This window comes from Protopterus annectens, chromosome 14.part0 (genome assembly GCF_019279795.1).
Source record: "Protopterus annectens isolate FY-2018-M chromosome 14.part0, PAN1.0, whole genome shotgun sequence".
NCBI lineage: Eukaryota > Metazoa > Chordata > Ceratodontiformes > Protopteridae > Protopterus > Protopterus annectens.
The window spans coordinates 406,283,929-406,303,219 of NC_056748.1; the positions used below are offsets into that span (position 1 = coordinate 406,283,929).

At 37.6% G+C, this 19,291-nt stretch overlaps 2 protein-coding genes across 2 annotated transcripts in view; one reads left to right on the forward strand and one right to left on the reverse strand.

Moving 5' to 3' along the window:
• Positions 1–19,291, reverse strand: part of DOCK1 (dedicator of cytokinesis 1) — a gene marked incomplete in the record, with an annotated part of 4,741,214 nt that overhangs the window by 2,161,435 nt on the left and 2,560,488 nt on the right.
• INSYN2A (inhibitory synaptic factor 2A) overlaps positions 1–19,291 on the forward strand; it is a 345,779-nt gene that overhangs the window by 138,406 nt on the left and 188,082 nt on the right.

Genomic DNA, 19,291 nt, shown 5'->3' on the forward strand with positions numbered 1-19,291 from the left:
TCTTCCACAGTTTAAAGAGGGGGATAACTTTGATAGTTTCATTCATATGTTTGAGAGGGTACGCAAACAGTATGGTGTTGACCAAAGGCTCTGGGTACAGTTCCTGACCCCCTTACTCCATGGTAAAGCTGTAACTGTTTTGCCAAAAATGTCTGACGTTGCATTTTTTGATTATACTGCTGTTAAAAAAAAATCACTTGTTAGAATTGTTTAAGCTAACATCTGAAATGTATAGGAAAAAGTTTTGTAAGCATAGACGCAAGGCAGATGAAAGTGTGTGTGAATATGTTGCTGAACTGAGCACTTATTCCCATAGGTGGGTGAGTGGATACCAGGACACCACTTATGAAGGGCTGGCAGACCTTTTGGTGAGGGAACAAGCCCTTATCACTTTGCCTGAGGACATGAGGATCTGGTTAGCTGATAGACAATGTGCAACTTCAGATGAGTTGGGGAAGAAGAGAGACCTATACCTGGCAAGCAGGGCAGCCCTACACAGGAAAGGACCCACAGTACTGCTCATAGGTATAAAGGAACCCATGGTGGGCAGCACAGACTGCCCCAACAGAATCTGCCAGTAGCAGGGGAAGCCACTAGTCCAGGTACATATCCAGGAGCTAGGGATAAAAGTTTTGAATGCAATCAGTGGGGCCATGTGGCATACAGATGTCCATGGAGGCAAGGTAGGGAACAAAAGGTGAGGGGAGCCAGTAAGTGGGAAAGACAAAATGCCAATAGCAGGTTGTCTTGGGATAACTAGGGTACCAAACTACCACCAGAGGTAATATCCTATTGTAGTGAATGGCAAAGAGGCCATTGCCAGGAGAGAGACAGCCTATGATATAACCATTGTAAACCCTGCAATGCTTACAGAGGAGCACTACTTGCCTGGGCAGTCTACTCCAGTCAGGGCTTTAGGAGGGATCCCATTCCAAACACCTTTGGCTAGGGTTCACCTTGACTGGGAGGGTGGAAAAGGAAGCCAGCAAGTAGGTGTGGTTGAGGATATACCTGCAGATGTCCTGATAAGAAATGATTTTTATAGTGCAGTACCCTGTGCTTGTGCAGTTACATGCAGTCAGGCTTAGAGACAAGCAGGTAAGTCTGGTAGCCTGGGGTAGACCCAGACAGACTGCATACTTGCAGCCAGGACTGGTGAGGTGGTTACTTCAGAAAAGAAGCTATCCTGTAGCAGTGAGACTGAATGTGAGCCACAGCTGCTTGGAGGTACTGATGGTCCCTTGGACAGAGTGACTGCAAAGGTAGAGGTGAGTAGTAGTACCCAGGCTGACAGTGAGGCACCACTATCAGAGGATGCCAGACTTCCTGTGGAAGGGGGGCTGGGAAGGGTTACAAGGAGAGAGTTGAGACAGGCTCAGCTCTTACACCCTACATTGCAAGGCCTGAGACAGGTAGCTAGGGAGGCACCTGACTCTCAAGGAAAGGAGGAAATCTGTATACTGGGACAAAGGGTTACTATACAGAGAGTGGACCCCTGAGGGATGGCTAGAAGATGAGAGAGAGTACAGCAGTTGGTAGTGCCTAGAGCCTACTGTCTGGCGCTTCAAGTCATAGCCCATGATACTCCCTTTGCAGGTCATATGGGCATAAAACATACAATGGGGGATATTATGCAGAATTTCTATTGGCCTGGAATTTCCAGAGATGTAACAGGATACTGCAGGACTTATGAGCAGTGCCAAAAGGTAAGCAAGGCAGGAGACAAGGTGAGAGCTCCTTTGAGGCCTTTGCCTGTGATTGTGGAGACATTTCAGAGAGCAGTTATGGATATTGTGGATTCTCTGAGTAACCAAAGTTCCACAGGGAAAAAGTATATCCTATTGGTAGTGGATTATGCTACGCGATACTCTGAGGCAGTGGCTTTGTCCTCCATTGAAGCAGAGAAGGTGTCAAATACTTTCTTAGAGATTTTCAGCAGGGTAGGTTTCCCAAAAGAAATACTGACTGACAGAGGTGCCAATTTCATGTCAGACCTGCTGGCTTGTCTGTGGAAGTCCTGTGGGGTGAAGCACATTTACCTACCTATGAACCTACCATCCCCAGACTAATGGTTTTGTTGAGAGGTTAAACTCTACAATCAGTTCCATGCTATGGGCATTTGCAGATCAGTTTAAGAGGGAGTAGGAAAAATATTTGCCCATCTGTTGTTTGCTTACAGAGAGGTTCCCCAGGAATCCACAGGTTTTTCACCCTTTGAGAGTTACTGTATGGGCATAGGGTGAGGGGACCTCTAGATTTAATTTGAGATGAGTGGGAAGGTGACTGCAAGTCTCACAAGGAGTCTGTTGTAGTATATGTCCTGAACCTCAAAACAAGGCTCAGGGAACTCTTGATTATATCTTGGCAGGAGGGTTTGCCCTTGCTTTCCTAGATGATATTGCCATCTAGGGTCATTCCAGGTAAGAGCACCTTCAACATGTCAGGGAGGTGCTGGGCAGACTACAGAGGGTAGGGTTGACCATTAAGCTGAGCAAATGTCAGGTGGTTATGGCAGAGGTCTCCTAACTAGGACATTGAGTTGGGAGTGGTAAGATAAGGCCAGAACCTGCCAAAGTGGAAGCCATTCAGGCATGAGCTGCACGTTACTAAAAAGCAGGTGAGGGCATTTTTAGGGACAGCAGGGTACTACAGAAAGTTTGTCCCCAGTTATAGTACCATAGCTTCTCCCCTCACAGACCTGACAAGGAAAAACAGGCCAGATAAGGTAGTGTGGACCCCAGCATGTGAGCAGGCATTCCAGAAGCTTAAAGAATCTTTGGGAGGACCCCCTTTGTTAGCCAGTCCAGATTACAGTAAATAATTTGTTGTGCAGGTAGATGCTTCAAACTATGGGGTTGGGGCTGTACTTAGCCAGATTTCTTCAGAGGGGGAAGAGCACCCAATGGTTTATCTCAGTCGTAGGCTCCAACCCAGGGAGGAAAGCTATGCAGCTGTAGAAAATGAATGCCTAGCCATAGTATGGGCACTGAAGAAACTTCAGCCTTATCTGTATGGAAGAAAATTCACTGTTATGACAGATCACAACCCTCTAACATGGTTAAACAGAGCCAGCCAGCAAAATGCCAAGTTTCTAAGATGGAGCCTGGGATTGCAAGTATATCATATATCCATGCAGCACCGCAGTGGGATTAACAATGCCAATGCAGATGGGCTCTCAAAACAGGGAATGGTGTAAGGTACACTTAGATAGACCTAATTCCCTCAAGCAGCATTTCTCAAGGGTCACATGAAAAACTAGCTTGAGTTCTCCAGGGGGGAGATATGTGAAGATTGGGTGAAGATAGATGAAGGCTGCCAGTCTAGCCAGACAGAATTTTGTAGATAATTCTGCCATCTGTCATATTAATGTAAACCACAGGCTTGTCTTAAATGGTAAAAATAGTGTTACATGTGGAACTGAAAAAAAAATGAACAACAGTGCACTCTACTGACCAAGAAAAGCATGTTGTGACCCATTAATGTTAGAACTCAGAGCCAGTGAGTCTAGAGTGGGGCATCCTGCCTAATGTTTTAAGGCCAGAGTTAATGGCCAACATTTGCATGCATAAATGTCCTGTACTGCTCTCTTGGTTGTGCGTCAGGGCTGGCAACTCGGCACATAAAAATCTACTGCCAATCATTAGTGGACCGGAGTTCCGCTGTGGTGACCCCTAACTGGGGAAAGCCGAAAGACACAACAAAAACAACTGCTCTCTTGGTTTCTGCCCAAAGGTGAAGAATGTAAATGAAGATTCTGTTAGCCTGGGAACCCAGGGAAGTGTGAAGAATGATGTAATGTGAACAAAATGTTTTTCTGTGATGTCAGAACTTTTCTACTGAATTATTTCAAGTATTTCTCTATGACCTCTGAACTCTTGAATAGCACTGTGTAGTAAAAAGTATTGTCTTGTGTTTTAACTATTTGTTATTAAATATTTTTAAACCCTTTCAACTGTGCCTGCTCTTGCAGAGATAATTTAAGCTCTTTAGAGTACTTGCATGCCTTTGGTAAAATTGTACAAAGCCACTTCAATAGCTTTAGCCCTGGGCTATACTACCAACTGGATAATAATATTGCACAGTAATAATTGGACAGCCTTTTAAGGAACTTTGAGTAGCTAATAAATATTAGTGGGTGGTGCAGCTGGTACTACTGTATAGTCTGGGAAAAAGGGGCACAGCTGGAGAACCTGTGCCAGCCTTTTCCAGGAGTGTCTGTGTGGTTGTATAAACTCTTCTCAGAGTGCGTGTGTGTGTGTGTGTGTGTGTGTGTGTGTGTGTGTGTGTGTGTGTGTGTCAGCTACTTGGGCAGGGACACAAAGCACTGGTTGGACAGAGAGGGTGCTGGAGGTTTTAGCTTTGTCCACTACGCTGAGATCTGGACCCTATAGCTGTGCCAGTGGGGAGTCGTATTGGGGACCTGGAGAGCAAGGGAGCGACCAGCCCCAGACTAACTGTGATCTCTGTGTGCTTTTACGGGAAATTGCACTTTACTGTGTGTATTTGTTATCCTTTCTTCCTATATGAGATGTCCCTCACTGGTTTTAATAGTGAGGATTGAGGCTCCTTGATTGCTGGGCCAGGGCACGGGCATCACAGATACAATAATGCATTTTTTGTCATTTAGTTTCAGACCATGATTTTGACAACTGTTATTTATTTGAAACAAACCTTCCTGCAGGATGGCTAAGTCACCTAGAGATTCAAAGACTACTCCTAGCTTCCATTCATCTGTAAACTTAGTCAGCCAAAGCCCTTTGGTACTGGCTTTCACTTTATATATATAAAAAAAAGCAGATGCCAAACAGGAGACCAGTATTCAATTTGGGAGGAAGAAGAATGTTTTCTTATCAATGGTAAAAGAATGTGAGATTTTATAGCAATATTTAAGCTGCTTTAGCATTCCAGTGTCCACATGGAGTTTAAAGTTAAGAGTAGAATCCAGTGTAAGCCCTAGGTATCTGCATTCTGATATAATAGGAATACTGATCCCTAAATTATCCTTAAGTTGTATAGGTCGTAGGCGTGACAGCTTTTGTTGTATGACAAAAAGCATATTTGTTTTCTTGGAGTTGATTAGTACTTTATTAGTAGCTAAATATCTATAAAGCTTTTTTGGAGTTGTATTGTTGTTTAGTGTGGACTTCGTGGTTTTCAATGCACAGAATATCATCCGTATGTAATATGACATCTATATGTGGAAGGTGACTGATGACTAGTGAAGGCAGAAAGGGGACTAACACTGAGCCTTAGGAACATGAGTACTAAGGATTCCTTTGACAACTAATGGTTATAACAGACCTGGAAGCTTCTGTGTGGTAGCTTTTAAAACATGTTGTGTTATCCCCAATGTTTAATTTTTGGTACAGTGAATAACAACAGATTGTGGCTGCATGTCTCGAAAGCTCTAGTCATGACTACAAAACTTAATGTGTAGTTATATCCTTTTTTTATTTTGTTATAGATGGCTCCTATTACTGTGTCTAGAGCTACTGTGGTGCTGAAACCATTGCAGAAGCCATGTAGATGATCAAATAGTACTCTTGAATATTGGTTACTCAGAAGTTTTTCACTTATTTCTGCTGTAGGGAAGATGCTGGAAATGGACCTATGGTCTTTCAGTTTGTTAAGTGCAGGCACTTTTGAGAGAAGGATACGAAGAATGCATGTTATATTACCACTGAAGGGACATGGCCAGAGGTAAAAGGACCAGTGACATATAAAGATTTGTACTGGAAAAGCACAGTAAGAGAGGTCAGTAAAACGTCACTATAACAGCAACATGTCTGCCATTAGAACTAGGTGGAGGTTCTCAATAAAAAAGTATGTTTTAATTCAAATAAAGCTATTGTGCCAGTATGTGTCTAGACCAGTAGAGAATTATGATGCGAAAGCAGCTAATTTTTTCATGTAAATGGGAATCAATCAAATTAATCTGGCATAGAAAAAAGAGGCTGACCCCCACAAGCATTAAATGAATTACACTGTGGAGTGAGGTTTATGGTTAATAAACAAAAACCACTGCATTCAGCAGGTGAGTGGGTATGCCTCTACTCTCAAGACTTAACAAATGAGCTACTTATCACATGGCGAATGTGAGCCTGAACATGTGTTGCATGACAGAAAAATATGTATATTTACAGGTAGAGTGTACTAATGGGATTTGACAAATAACCAGATGACCTTTTTTTTTTTTTTTACATGCTATAAAGTTATTTAGTCATGTTCGTTTATTATTAGCAACAGGGAAAACATCAAAGGTCATCATCCAAGTTTATGCTAAAGTATAATCATGCAGTATTCTAAGTGTATATTTAAAAAAAAATGCATACATTTATTCTGGACTTCAGATATTCTTATATATGTGAAGCTCATCTTAATGTAAGCCTACATGACTTTATTTGTGAATTTAAATTAATGTGTGTAAAGGGAAGCATATTTTTGTACCATACAATGCTTTACTTTTACTGCTGTTAGAAACATCCTTAACATTACAGACTTTCAGACCTTCAAAGAATTAATAAGAAATATGATCTACAAAATAAATCGTGTAGTGGAAGACAGAAGACATTATCATCCAACTACTAAATGAGTGAAGTGAAGTTTCATAACGATTCCAATAATGTTTTGAATATTTTTTCAGTATGAATGTGAACACGTTTCTTAGATATGCTGATAGTTTCCTCTTTGAAGTGTTGCATACAAGACATATTAAGGGTAGTAAGTCTATTAGATAATTAACTTTAATCCCAAGGAAACTTATCTCTGGAAATTAAGGTTAACTTAGAATATCGATCCTGATTAACAATACTGAAAGTCTGGCCCTGTAATAACAGAACTCATTCTGTGCTACAATTAGTGTATTTTAACTGCTATATTCATTAGTGATTTCTAAATCAGAGTGTTAGCACAAAACCTCAAAATAGAGACTTGTAGGTTTAGTTTATATTTTTGAATAAAATGCATGTTCTTCCACTTTCCGTTAGCTGTAAAACATCTATACATGTTTCCTCGAGGACTCTAGGAAAAAACAGTAATATTTAAAATTCTATAAAGCCTAGTTCTCGGACTTGACTGTACATATTTCTCTATAATCTGGAAAATATCAGTAAGATTATATCTGCATACTGACAGCTATTTGTGAAAACAAATGTGACATGCAGAAGAGAAGCAAATGGTTGCATACATAATCCTCAGAAGAAGGCAAAAGTTCAATTAATGGAATCTTACTTCCTCGTATGTATAACATAAAGAACTCATTTGACATATGTATACAACACACAACAGTGCAGGTAGGCATAGATACATGACTATTTTCAGCCATGCCCAGTGTAGAAGCAGTACCCCTACAACTGATATACTGTGTGACGAATATTAGACAGTACTCCTAGCGCTCAACCTTTCATCATGAAAGTGTGGAGAGTTAACTCTCATAATGTGCAATAGATATTAAAAATATGGAACACTTACTAACAATTTCAACTTGAAAGCTCTCAGCATAGTTCATAATGGTTTCTTCAGATTTAAAGTTCTTTTGATGCAGTATTATGACTCAATATTTATCGTGAATAACTGTTAAAATAAATTCTTAACAATAAATGTGTGAGAATCCTTTTCAATGGGAAGCAGGGAAGAACATGGACTTAATTCAAAATGAGGAACATTTCACATAATGAGGTATGCTTAAGAGGCATGTCAGTACTGACCCCTATGAAACTCCACCTGAAAATTCTCTCATTTCAGTCATCTCACTGCAAACCTCGGTGCACTTTCCTTCAAATGAAGCAATCTAATTCTTTAGTCAAAGTCCTACCCTCAATCCATTTTTCAAACCAGCCACCTATGAAAGGGTCAGAGAAAAACCCTAATTCAAGTAGTCCATGTCCAGCACACTGTTAAATGCTGCTGTAATAAGTCAAAAAAATGGAACTGGTTTCAGTAGCAGCTTATTCTGGACGCGAGCCATTGTTATTTGTAGAGATTGCTGTCCTTTAAGAAAACATCTCTTTTCCTTCAGCTTTTGCATTCAATATCTTTTTCAGTCACTGATGTTAGGCAAACATGTCTGCAGTTACACAAATTTCACCCCCCTCCCCCACAAACAACTTAGTACATAACTAAGTTCAGTGATGTCAGTATTTCTATTAGGAAAACTAATGGCATAATGAAAGATGATCGCATATTAAACAGGCAGTGTAACATTCAGGAAAAAATGAAAGCTCCAAATACATTAGGTTAATTGTGCAAACATTAATAAGCTTCATATGTTAAAAAACAATGTTGTTTACAGTATATTGAAGATATAGAAAGCTGTGGTTAACATGAGAAAAACTGCAATGAACAAGAAAATGCAGTATACACTGACAATTTAATACAGTAATTTCATAGAGTAAGTGGATGATTATAAAGTACACAAATGAAAGTGAGAAAGTAAGGGAACAATAACTTTGGAAAAGAAAGGGGAGTAGACCCCCATTCTTTGTTTAAATATATAGACACACACATACAATCTTTCTGTGTGTGTGTGTGTGTGTGTGTGTGTGTGTGTGTGCGTGTAAGTGGGTACAATACAGAAATAAACAAAATGAAGCAAGCAGCAACAACTTTAGAGCAAGTAAAACTCAGTCTGGAATTTGTCAGAGAAGTAACAAATCAATACCTGCATCTCTTCAACAGTGGAAACTGTTGTAATTTCGACAATACTTATCAATGTTAGACGACTTTTCACATAAAGTATAAAAACAAATTATGTTTTATACGTTTGCTGAAACATATACTTTTATTTACAAAGATTATGTACAGCAGAGATTTCCATTTCCTTCTAAGAAGGAGGCAGTCCAAAACAAGTTACACTGCCAGATCATGATTTTAGAGGGTATTGCCTCATTAAATAGCACTATCTGACCAGTTAGAATATATCATCATCATTTCAAACGATTTCCATGACTTGTTCAATGTCTCCCCAAAAAGTTTCAATAGCTAGACATTTATAAAAAATTCCTGCCTGTGTGCTTGGTGTGAAATGTGTACATTTCTAACATATCAGGCAACTTGATTTAAACAGCTGTGAAAATGATGAAGGTTTGGCAAAGCTTTATGTAAACAATTCAAAGATTCCCCCCATGGAAGCTGATAAAATGGGAGTATTAGCATCTGATTATGTATTTTAAATGTCAAGAGATGTTTAGACCTTGCTCTTGGGGAAATTTTCAGGTAAATTTTTCAGGAACATTATGCAGCAGTCTGATGACTGACTGGTGCATTTTGCTAAAATTATAATAGCTAGTATCTATAATAAGATGTTTTCAGATATGTTATTATACAAGATGCATCTTATTTGGTGAACACCCTACTAGTACACATTTGAGTAAGACTAATCAAGTGTGTTACTTTCATTAAATATCAATCTAGAAGAACTTACCTGAATTCCTGATTTTAATAAGTAGACTGTGGTGATACAGGGGAGTAAAACTAATGTATAAAGACAGAAGAGAAGGTTATCTAAATGTGATCTGGAATAGTTTTAATTTAAAATACAGCAATGGTTCTGTTTGCATATGGAGTAGAATGTCTTCTATAATGTGTTTGTTGTTATTTGTGGGCAAATAATGTGGTCAAACCTATCCCACATCTTGCCCCCCAGCTGCATGGACTGCAAATCAATGCCTGACCAACAGCATGACAGGCAGACACCATGTCCCTTTGCCAGTGGGTTGGCATAAATCTCCCTTTTTGTGTGTTATTAGCATGAACTGTATGTATTTTGCAATAAAGTAACTGCTTACCTGCAAAATCAGTGTTGCACTTTTAAGAATTAATTTTGCAGTCAGCTCCCATGATGCAAAGATAAATTCCTGAAGATAACCCAGGCAACCCAAGTTCAGTCTGTGGCTTGGGTGTTGATGGAGCTCGCTAGGAAAGAATGAAGTGAGTGGTTGCTGCTGGTTCACCTATCCTACGGGTAAGGTAGGCTGCTCTGGCTCATACATGTATACATACACTCAGACACACACACAGCCAAGTGAGCATTTACAGACATGCTCCCTGTTGTAACATGCAGGGGAGCTTGAAAAGCTGCTATAGGGGAGGAGGGCACACTGCTATGGAGGGGGTAGGCTGCCCTGCATAACTAACAAGCTAACCCCCTCCCTACCACCAGACTCTCATTAATGGGGAATAAATGAACCATTTGTGTTACCTGGGCAGGAATGAATGGCCAAATAAACAAATGTTGGCCAGCATGTGTATGAATCCGGAACACTCAAAAACCAAAAACACAAACAAGCTAGTAGAAATACATAGCTTTAATATCCAAACCGGTTTCGACTAAGATGCCTTCAACAGTGAAATAAAGTCAATGATTTTTGAATTTTGAGTGTTCCGGATTCATACACATGCTGGCCAACAGTTGTTTATTTGGTATTTTCGGGCCGTGCATATCCTACGTGCACAGCATAGTGTTTAGTTGCAGGAATGAATGGCCCACAGAGCTTTTGCCTAGTATGTGTGTACCCTGCACTAGATTCACAGTTTAAATAGGCTGATTAGGCAGAGGTAGAAGAGACACTACACCTGTCCTGTGGTGGAAAAGAAAAAGACTTTAGCTTGCATAATACTTTGGATGGCAGCAGTTTTGCAGCCTTTACAAAACTATACCAAATCTGTGCAAGTAGAGAAAAGAAGTAGATGTGTTAGAAGTTTGGCTGCAAGTAACCTGGAAAGGAAAGGAAAGGAAATGAAATCAAACACACTGGAAAATGGACTTTGACAAAGATTCAGGAGAAAATAATGTTTTGGTTGGTTGTGGATAAAAGAATGGGGGGATGCTTAAATGGAAGTTTGTAATGTATGGAAATTTGTAAATAGATATAAATAATATGTAATGCATATATCAATAAAAAACACCTACTCATTAAGGAACTTGCAGTCTGTATACGTCTGAAGAGGGACTGTGTATGTTCTATTCCCAGCACAGTGGCAGCTGGGAGGATGGTGCATGGTATGGCTGCTAGCGAGATGGGAGTTGAAGCAAATACCAACTCCATGCAGATGTGTGAAAAGGGTTTGGAGAGCATATTTGAAAAAAAACAAACAGAAAATGTCATGATGGATACAGAAGAGATGCACCAGAGAAATATGTTTAGAAGTATGAGGGGAGAGGACTGGTCATAGATAGACATTGCGATTACAACCTTCCAGTCAGGAGGGTTGTGGGATGATTTATTAATGGACTTAATGGAAGAAAATGAACCAGAGAGATAGGAAAAGATTAATCATAGGGAGATATCATGGAGAAGATCCAAAAAGGAAAGGAGGAAGAGATAAATAAGAAAACATTTGTAGAAGCAGTGAAGGAGAAGAAAAGGAAAAAAAGAGAGCATAAGAAAATGGAAGTAACAGAAAAAAAAGAGGTACGAAGAGAAGGAGATGGACAAGTATGTAATAGTAAAAACAATTACTGAATGAAACAGAAAATCAAGAAAACAGATGGCTAACTCACTTTAGAGCTCATATCCCCCCAGGTCTTAATGAAACGTCTACAGTGAAACCAATTTTAAAAGATTTAAAAAAAAATTAGATGACTGTCACATTAAATGTTAGATTTTTTTATGTCACATGGATTTAATAGTTTTAATTGTTTATACTATTTAAATGCTGTAATACAGTTTTTTTTGGTCATTTGCCTGAAGAAGCCTTGTAAGGTGAAAGTTTTTACTTGTGCGGTTTATTCAATAAATCTATACAATCACTGGTTTCTTTGGTCATCGCAATGCCAGAATGTTTTTGCATATACAGTTTCAAACAGAGACAGACACAGTGAAACTGTAAAAAATGTTTATCAAAGACCTTTGATTGATTCATAGGAGACTACTAGGCTAACAGCTCTACAGCCCTTACAATCCTACCCATATTTACCCCAAGTTGCCCCAAATGTCGGTGGTTAGGCGAGTGACGTTTGCAGGGGGTGAGGACCTATGGTAGTTAATATGGACTTCCTGTGCCCAAGAGGAACATCAGCACCACCCCAGAAGTGAATTTATGGCATCCATCCATTGATCTAGTTCGCATTTAAAGAGGGTCATGGAGAGGGTCTGTTTCACATGAACTGGAACCTTGTTCCAGAGAAGGGGCAGTCTCTGGGAGATGTATCTATCTCCCCAGCATGACCTGTTCATGTCAGAGGCTAGGTTAAGATCCATGGAGTGAGTGACCATCCTGCAATTTGATTTACGAGTGTGTAGCATTCCGATCAGGGCCAAATCAGACACTATATCCTGTAAGCCAGGCACAGGTCACCCCTTAGCAACCTGTAGGAGACAAACTAGTGACAGGGCTTTCAGTCTTTCTGCATAACACTAGTTTTGTGCAACCTGCAATATCTTGGTGAGAAACCTCTTTGGTCTCTCCAATTGTTGCAGGTGTCTGGTGAAGCACATGCAAAAGGGAGCACTGTACTTGATTTCTGGTCTGATGAGGGTAGAGTACAATCAAATTGTAACATTCTTAGATCTAGAGGCAATGCATTTACTTAAAAGATGTGCCACATAACAAGGACTTCCTTATTACTGTGGACACATGGTGGTCAAAGTTCAAATTGCTATCAACCTGAGTACTCAGATCACATACCACTGGGTCTACAATTGGGGGGGGGGTGCTGTCTATAATGTAATTATCAGGGATGTTAGCTTTCCAAAAGGGAATAATAATGCATTTTTTGCATTAGTTTTAATTCATGGCTTTGGCATCGATTATTTTATCTGAGTTAACCCTGTCTGCAGTACATTAACATTGTTGGGGACTCAGTGACTGTTCACAATTTGCAATTGTCTGCAAACTTGGTAAGCCACAAGCCACCCAAGTTTGGCTGGACTTCTAAGAAATGAATTCCAAACAGTAAGGGGCCCAGCACCGAATCCTGTGGTATGCCACTCATGACCGGTGTGCTAGAGGTGAAGTCAACCAGTTTGACAGTATGTGCCTTGTCGATGAGCCAGTTGGCTACCCCTTCTGGTAATGCAGGGGTTAATTCCCCAACTGGGAGAGTTCCTCTATAATACCTGAGGAGGGTTTGTGTCAAATGTCTTGGCTAGGTCAAGACAAGTGGTATATGCACTTTTTTTCCCTCATCCAGGGCCTTGGTGGCTTTCTTGAAGAAGTCAACCATGTTTAACTGGTGTGAACTACATTTAACGAAAATTAACTGGGTTAGGTCCAGAGTTTGGAGATTAGCTATGCTCTTGTTAATAAAGACCATGATGATTTTTTCCATGGCTTTGCAGATAAGGCTAGTCAAGCTTACAGGCTTATAATTCCCAGGGTCAGGTTGATGGTCCCACCTTGTGTACAGGGATTGCCATCCTCCATTCCACAGGAACATAGTCAGTTCTCGGTCTGTAGTTAAACAGGGACTGAAGTGGGTCTGCTAAGTCATGTTCTAAGTTGCTTAAAAAATAACCTGGAATGTTGCCTTGTACCATTAATGTTGTGTTTCTGGCCTTGGAGACCTCTGAGATAACCTGCTCTCTTGAGATAATAGGCTGAGGAAAGGTGGCAGATGTACTTTGGGGGATGACTGTAGGGGAGAGCGGGGTGAGGTTTTCTCCAATTGTATAATGTAGCAGGTTGGCTATTACCTCCAGATGAGTATGGATGCTGCCATCCACAACCAGTTCAGCACATAGCTGGGTACTCCCTTTTAGGTTATTGACATAGTTTAAGAATGCCTTGTGATTATCCTTAGCTAGGGGGCTATTTCTGAGTCATATTATCTTTGCAGGACTTGACAAGATCTCTAATTTGTTTGCTTAATCTACAGTGGGATTTCCTCCTCTGCTGAGCCAGTTCCCTCTTGTACTTTTGCATCAGTTTCTTTCTCTTGTTGTATTGCCTGTTTATACTATGGGTCCACCAGGTTTGCTTGTTTTATTTTGGCAAAACCTGGTCAGGAATAGCCAATTCTATACAACTGCTTAAGTGATTATACAGGGCATTGGTGTACACCTCTGCATAGAAGTCTGTGTTATCTGCATTCAAGGGGGCTTTGAAACTTCTTATACTTTTCTTAGTAGGAGTTAATCTGTCTTAAAAAAATCTTAAGCATTTATGAGCTTGATGAGGGATATCTAGTATTATAATTACATCAAACAAGACTGCAAAGAAGTTAAAAACATTTCAAAAGTATTAGATAAGAGATGACTGCAAACTGGGGGATGGGATTGTTGTAATGTTATTTTGAAAACAGAAAAATGACAGAATTGCACACATGCTGAGCATAACTAATGTTGAAGGAAAAAGAGCTGTTGTAAAGTACTGGGGACAACCAAAAACTTTTTTTCTTTTTTGCTAAAGGAGGACATTTTGTGAATAACTGAAATAAAAAAAATTTTTATATGTGGGGAGTTTGGACATGATGCAAAAATGTGAAATGAAAAGCTATAAATGTAAACAGACATTACATTTTTGGGTGGATTGTATAAAAAAACAAAAAATGTGTATAGAAGAAAATTTAAGTGATAATGAAAAAAAGAAAAAATACAACAGGAACAGCAACAAGATGACTGTAGAAAAGATAAATAATGATATACAAAATACAGCTAGAGAACGAGGTAAACTAGAAATTAAGTCAGAAGTTAGTGATAGGGAGATTTTGATTGAAAGGTATTTAAAAATAAAAATTCAGTTGGAAAAAGAGACAAGGATAATAGAAGGAAATTTCAAGGACTAGGATTAAAAGCAAAAATAACAGCAGTGATAAAGTATATAATTTCATTTAGATTAAGAAGAAGAGACATTTCAGAATGTTATCAGTTAATGTGAAAAGTACAAAAAGTTTAGTAAGAATTGGAGTAATAGATATGAAGTACATATTATAATATTAGAAAATGTTAGATGTTTAACAAAGAAAGATTGCAAATAGAAAACTTTATGGAGAGGAGGTATAATTTGGAATTTAGGAGGAGAAACCTGTTCAGGCATAGCAGTACTATATAGCACAGCAATGTCAATATTAGATTTAAGTTTAGTAAGACTATGATCATTATTAGTAGTAGATTTAAGACAGGAAAATAATGTTTATAGACCTATAGCAGTATATGCATATATAACATATAAACAGAGAGAAAGGCTGTTTAAAGACATATTGAATTATATAATGGTAAATATGGATATTACACTTACAGGTGACTAACTGTGACTTCAGGGATAAAAAATAAAGATCAGATAAGAAAAAAATAACGGAAATTATGAAGTATGGAAATTTAGTATTAGGAAATATAAAAATAAGTGCATACAGAACAGATGATGTTAATGCAGAAATCAATTATTTATTAAAGTATAGAAGTAGTTATAGAAGAAGTAGGAGAAACAGGACTTTCAGATCATATGGCAATATGGACAGAAATTTAAGAAAAATAAATATAAACATAGGAAAAGAAATTAAAAGAATAAATGAGAAAGGAAAAGATAATATACTGAAATTGTGAACGGATGATACAAGTATAATAGACTTTTTTAACTGGAAAGAGCAGCAGTGGGTATTTAAAGAAACATATCCCCCCAAAAAAGAATACATGGAAATGCAGAATACATTATTAGAAAGTTTGGAGAGAAATGAGAAGGTATATTAAAGAAAAGAGATATAAAAAAATCAAGAAAAAATAAGTATTTGTTGTATAAACAAAGATACTTCCTGCAGGGAAAACGATAAGCAATATTTCATTATTTAAGTAAAATGGTAGAAGAAAGTGGTACAATGAGGGAAATAAAAATAAAAAAAGAAGTGGAAAAGCAATACATATTTTTGAAATTTTAGTATGGTACATTAAAGCAATGGTAAGAAAAAGAGATAACAATGAACATGAATGGAATACGAAGCAATTTATGAAAAACAAAGATGTGGATAAACATAATTAGATATGGTGATAAAGTAAATGTCAATTGTGCAGCAGGTTTAAATGGTATAAGTTTTTTAATGTAGAAGAACATAAACCAGTGGAAAAAATATATATTAAGTATATCTAACAAATAGCTAAATGATGGCACTTGTTATACAGAAATATTTAGTGGAATAATGAGATTTATCTGAAAGAAAGGAGAGAAACATGAAATGAATAATTGGAAACCAGTTGTGGTAAATAATACTGATTAGAAGATATTTATGAAAATAATACAAATGAGACTACAGAATAAGATACAGAAGGTATTAGAAGACAGTATTTGTGAGTTAAAGGAAAAGGATGTCAAGAGGCATCAACTGTAGGGAAATGAAACATGATGTTAAAATGATAGTAATGAAGCACAGTAACTGGTAGGAAACATACATAAAACATTTAATACAGTAGATCATGACATGCTATGCTAAATAATAAAAGGATATAATTTTATTAAACAAATTCAGAAAGTAATTAGATCAGTATATAGACGTAGCAAAATAAGAGTTTTGATAAACTGTTGGTTAAGTGAAAAGATAGAAAGAAATAATGGTTTTAAAACAAGGATGCACAAATGAGAAGTATTTTATTCGTAATAGTAATGAAATGGCAAGTAAGTACAACAAATAAAAAACAAACAAAAAAAAAAAAAAGAGAGAGGAAAGCCCAGTACACACAGCACAATGGTATTATGTGGATGACTAAATCTATATGGATGGGAAAATAGCATATGTGGCTAGTGTGTGTGTGTATGTATGTATATATATATATATATATATATATATATATATATATATATATATATACTAAAAGATTTTGAAAAACAATTTGATTGATTTTTAGATTTATTTAGGTATCTAGATTAAATCTGATAAAACAAGGAGTTATTATATATGGATAAAGATGATGGGGTTTAGCTCTGTTGAATCCTACAGTATGTGGTACATCATCAAAAATGTATAAGGTGTTAAGATGAATAAATTGAAAAGAAAGCAAATTGTTAAGATTATTTACAAAAAAAATATGACAGAGAAAGGAATTTAATAAAACTGAATAAAAGGGAGATGAATTGGAGAACTGAAATACAAATTTATCAAGACAAAATACACATTTGGCTGCGCATTCAGTAACAACTTAATTCTGGCTCTACCAGTGTGAAAAAAAAAACTTACAGAAAGGGTAGTGGACCTGTAAATTTCACTAACTGAACAGTAAGTGCACTGCCTGGGTGCCAGGAAAAATCAAAGAAATGAAGAGGGACTGAAGGAAAATCAGCCACAAAAGATGACAAAAAACACTGACTGGGTAATGTACTGTACCTGTTTAGCAAAAAGAAGTGCAAGCTCCAGACTTGACTTCCAGTAACCTTGAGGAAAGTATAAAGCAAATGCATACAGGCCTGATTAAAATAAATGAAATTGATGGATTATATCAACTCAAACTATAAAATGCTGGAAAAAAATAGAAGCAGCTTTAAACAGACACTCAGATGAGATAACACAACTGCAAAACTCACAGGCTGAAATGAAGAAAAAGCTGGCTGAATATGAAAGTGCAAAAGAAGAAATGTTTAAAAAAATAATAGAATTAGAAGACAGAACACATTGAGAAATCCTGAGATTTTCTGCTGTACCTGAGAAGCCAGAAGGAACAGACTGTATTAATTTCATGAAAGTACAAACAACTGGACTGGTATCCCAAAACAAGAATTGTTAACTGAAAAGCACATTGTGTGTACGCTCCAAACCTGGCTATGAGAAAACAACCTAGACATTTAATAGTAAAAATGCAATCTTACCAGCAGATGGAATTGATTCTGACAAAACTAGCAGAAGGCCAAAGTACTAAAAGTTGCAGACAGCAGAGTGTTTATGGAGAATGACTACTCATTGTACACCAGGCAGAAGAAAAATAAATTTATTCCATAATGTAGGAAATGTTGAAAAGCAGACGTGTGATTTAAACTGCTGTACCCAGCTATCATTAAAATATTTTTCCCCTGGAGGAACCAAAACATTTTTCGATGAAGTATGTGCTAAGAAAGAAGTACAAAAGTTTGTCCTACACAAAGTGAGTTGTGAACCAGAAGCAGACTTTGCTTCTTGTTCTTCTGGTAATAAAGACCACAGAGATACTATGCCAGTGAAACTTTTTCTAGTGTTTTAATGGAAAATGCTTGACAAAGCATAAAAAAGCCACAGGAGTTGACTAGAAGAATCGAAAGTGCACTGGAGATGAAACAGAGACAGGCTTTGGGAGATGGAGACGAACAGGAGTAGAACAAGAGCATCTGGAAATATGGGACTTTCTTGGACTTTGTTAAACTTACAGGGGACATAAAGCATATGCCCTACTTCAAGTAACGTTTGGAGACTTATATCAGTAACGTGGAAATTGACAAATGTGGGATTACAAAGCAATAATTACAGTTGTGAAATAGGACAGGACAAGAAAATCTGGAAATACAGGTTAGGACTGTTAAACTTGTAGGGGACTCTAAAGCATATGCCCTACTTCATGTCATTAATGACCAGAAAAAATACTCAGGAGAGGGGAAGAGGAGAAAAAGAGCTAACAGTAAGTAAAACAATTTTGTTTCTTAACAGTATTACTTAAGTGGTGCATGATTTTCTTTGCTTGTCATAAAGTAAACTTGTCTCAGTTATTCCTAAAGGTAATGGGGATATATTTGCTTCTGTTTATTCTTTTTGGATTTTTGTTCTCCTTGTACAGTTTTAAGAAATGTAGGCACTGCAATGTAAAAAAAAATAAAAAATAAAAACAAATAAGAATCTGGTTAAAAGAGCATGATAAAAGAAAAACAGTGTGCTGTTTTAACAGAAAAGCAAGTAAATGTAAACAAATATTGAATATTACAAGGTCTTTTTTCTAGTAAACAGTCCTGTATCTGGTTCTCATGTTGCTAGCAGACAATCTGATAAAGTGAAATGGCTTGGAGAAAATGTTTTCTAAAAGCATTCAAGTGCTTCCCCAGATGGGAGAGTTTAAGATAAGGCAAAACCAGAAAGCACTTAATGGAGTCAGGCTCTACCATGCTTCTTGGCATGGATAATCTTTCTTTCTGTTTAGTTCAACTATGTGTGTATGGCTGCCAGTTTGAAACTTTTGCTCCTGTTAGGAAAGTAAAACTTCAATATTTGAATATGTAACATAGTTTTGTGTGTTATTATTAAGTTAGCATGTTTTAGGGGGGCTATTATTCTAGCATGTTTCAAATTTAATTAAATCTGTTTTTTTAAGGTTGGTGAGAATTGGGGAAGCATACAGAAGTGTTGACAGAAGATGGGTTCTAGCAATGGCAACCGTAGAGGTGCTATTTAGATACTTTTTATTTCTTTAAA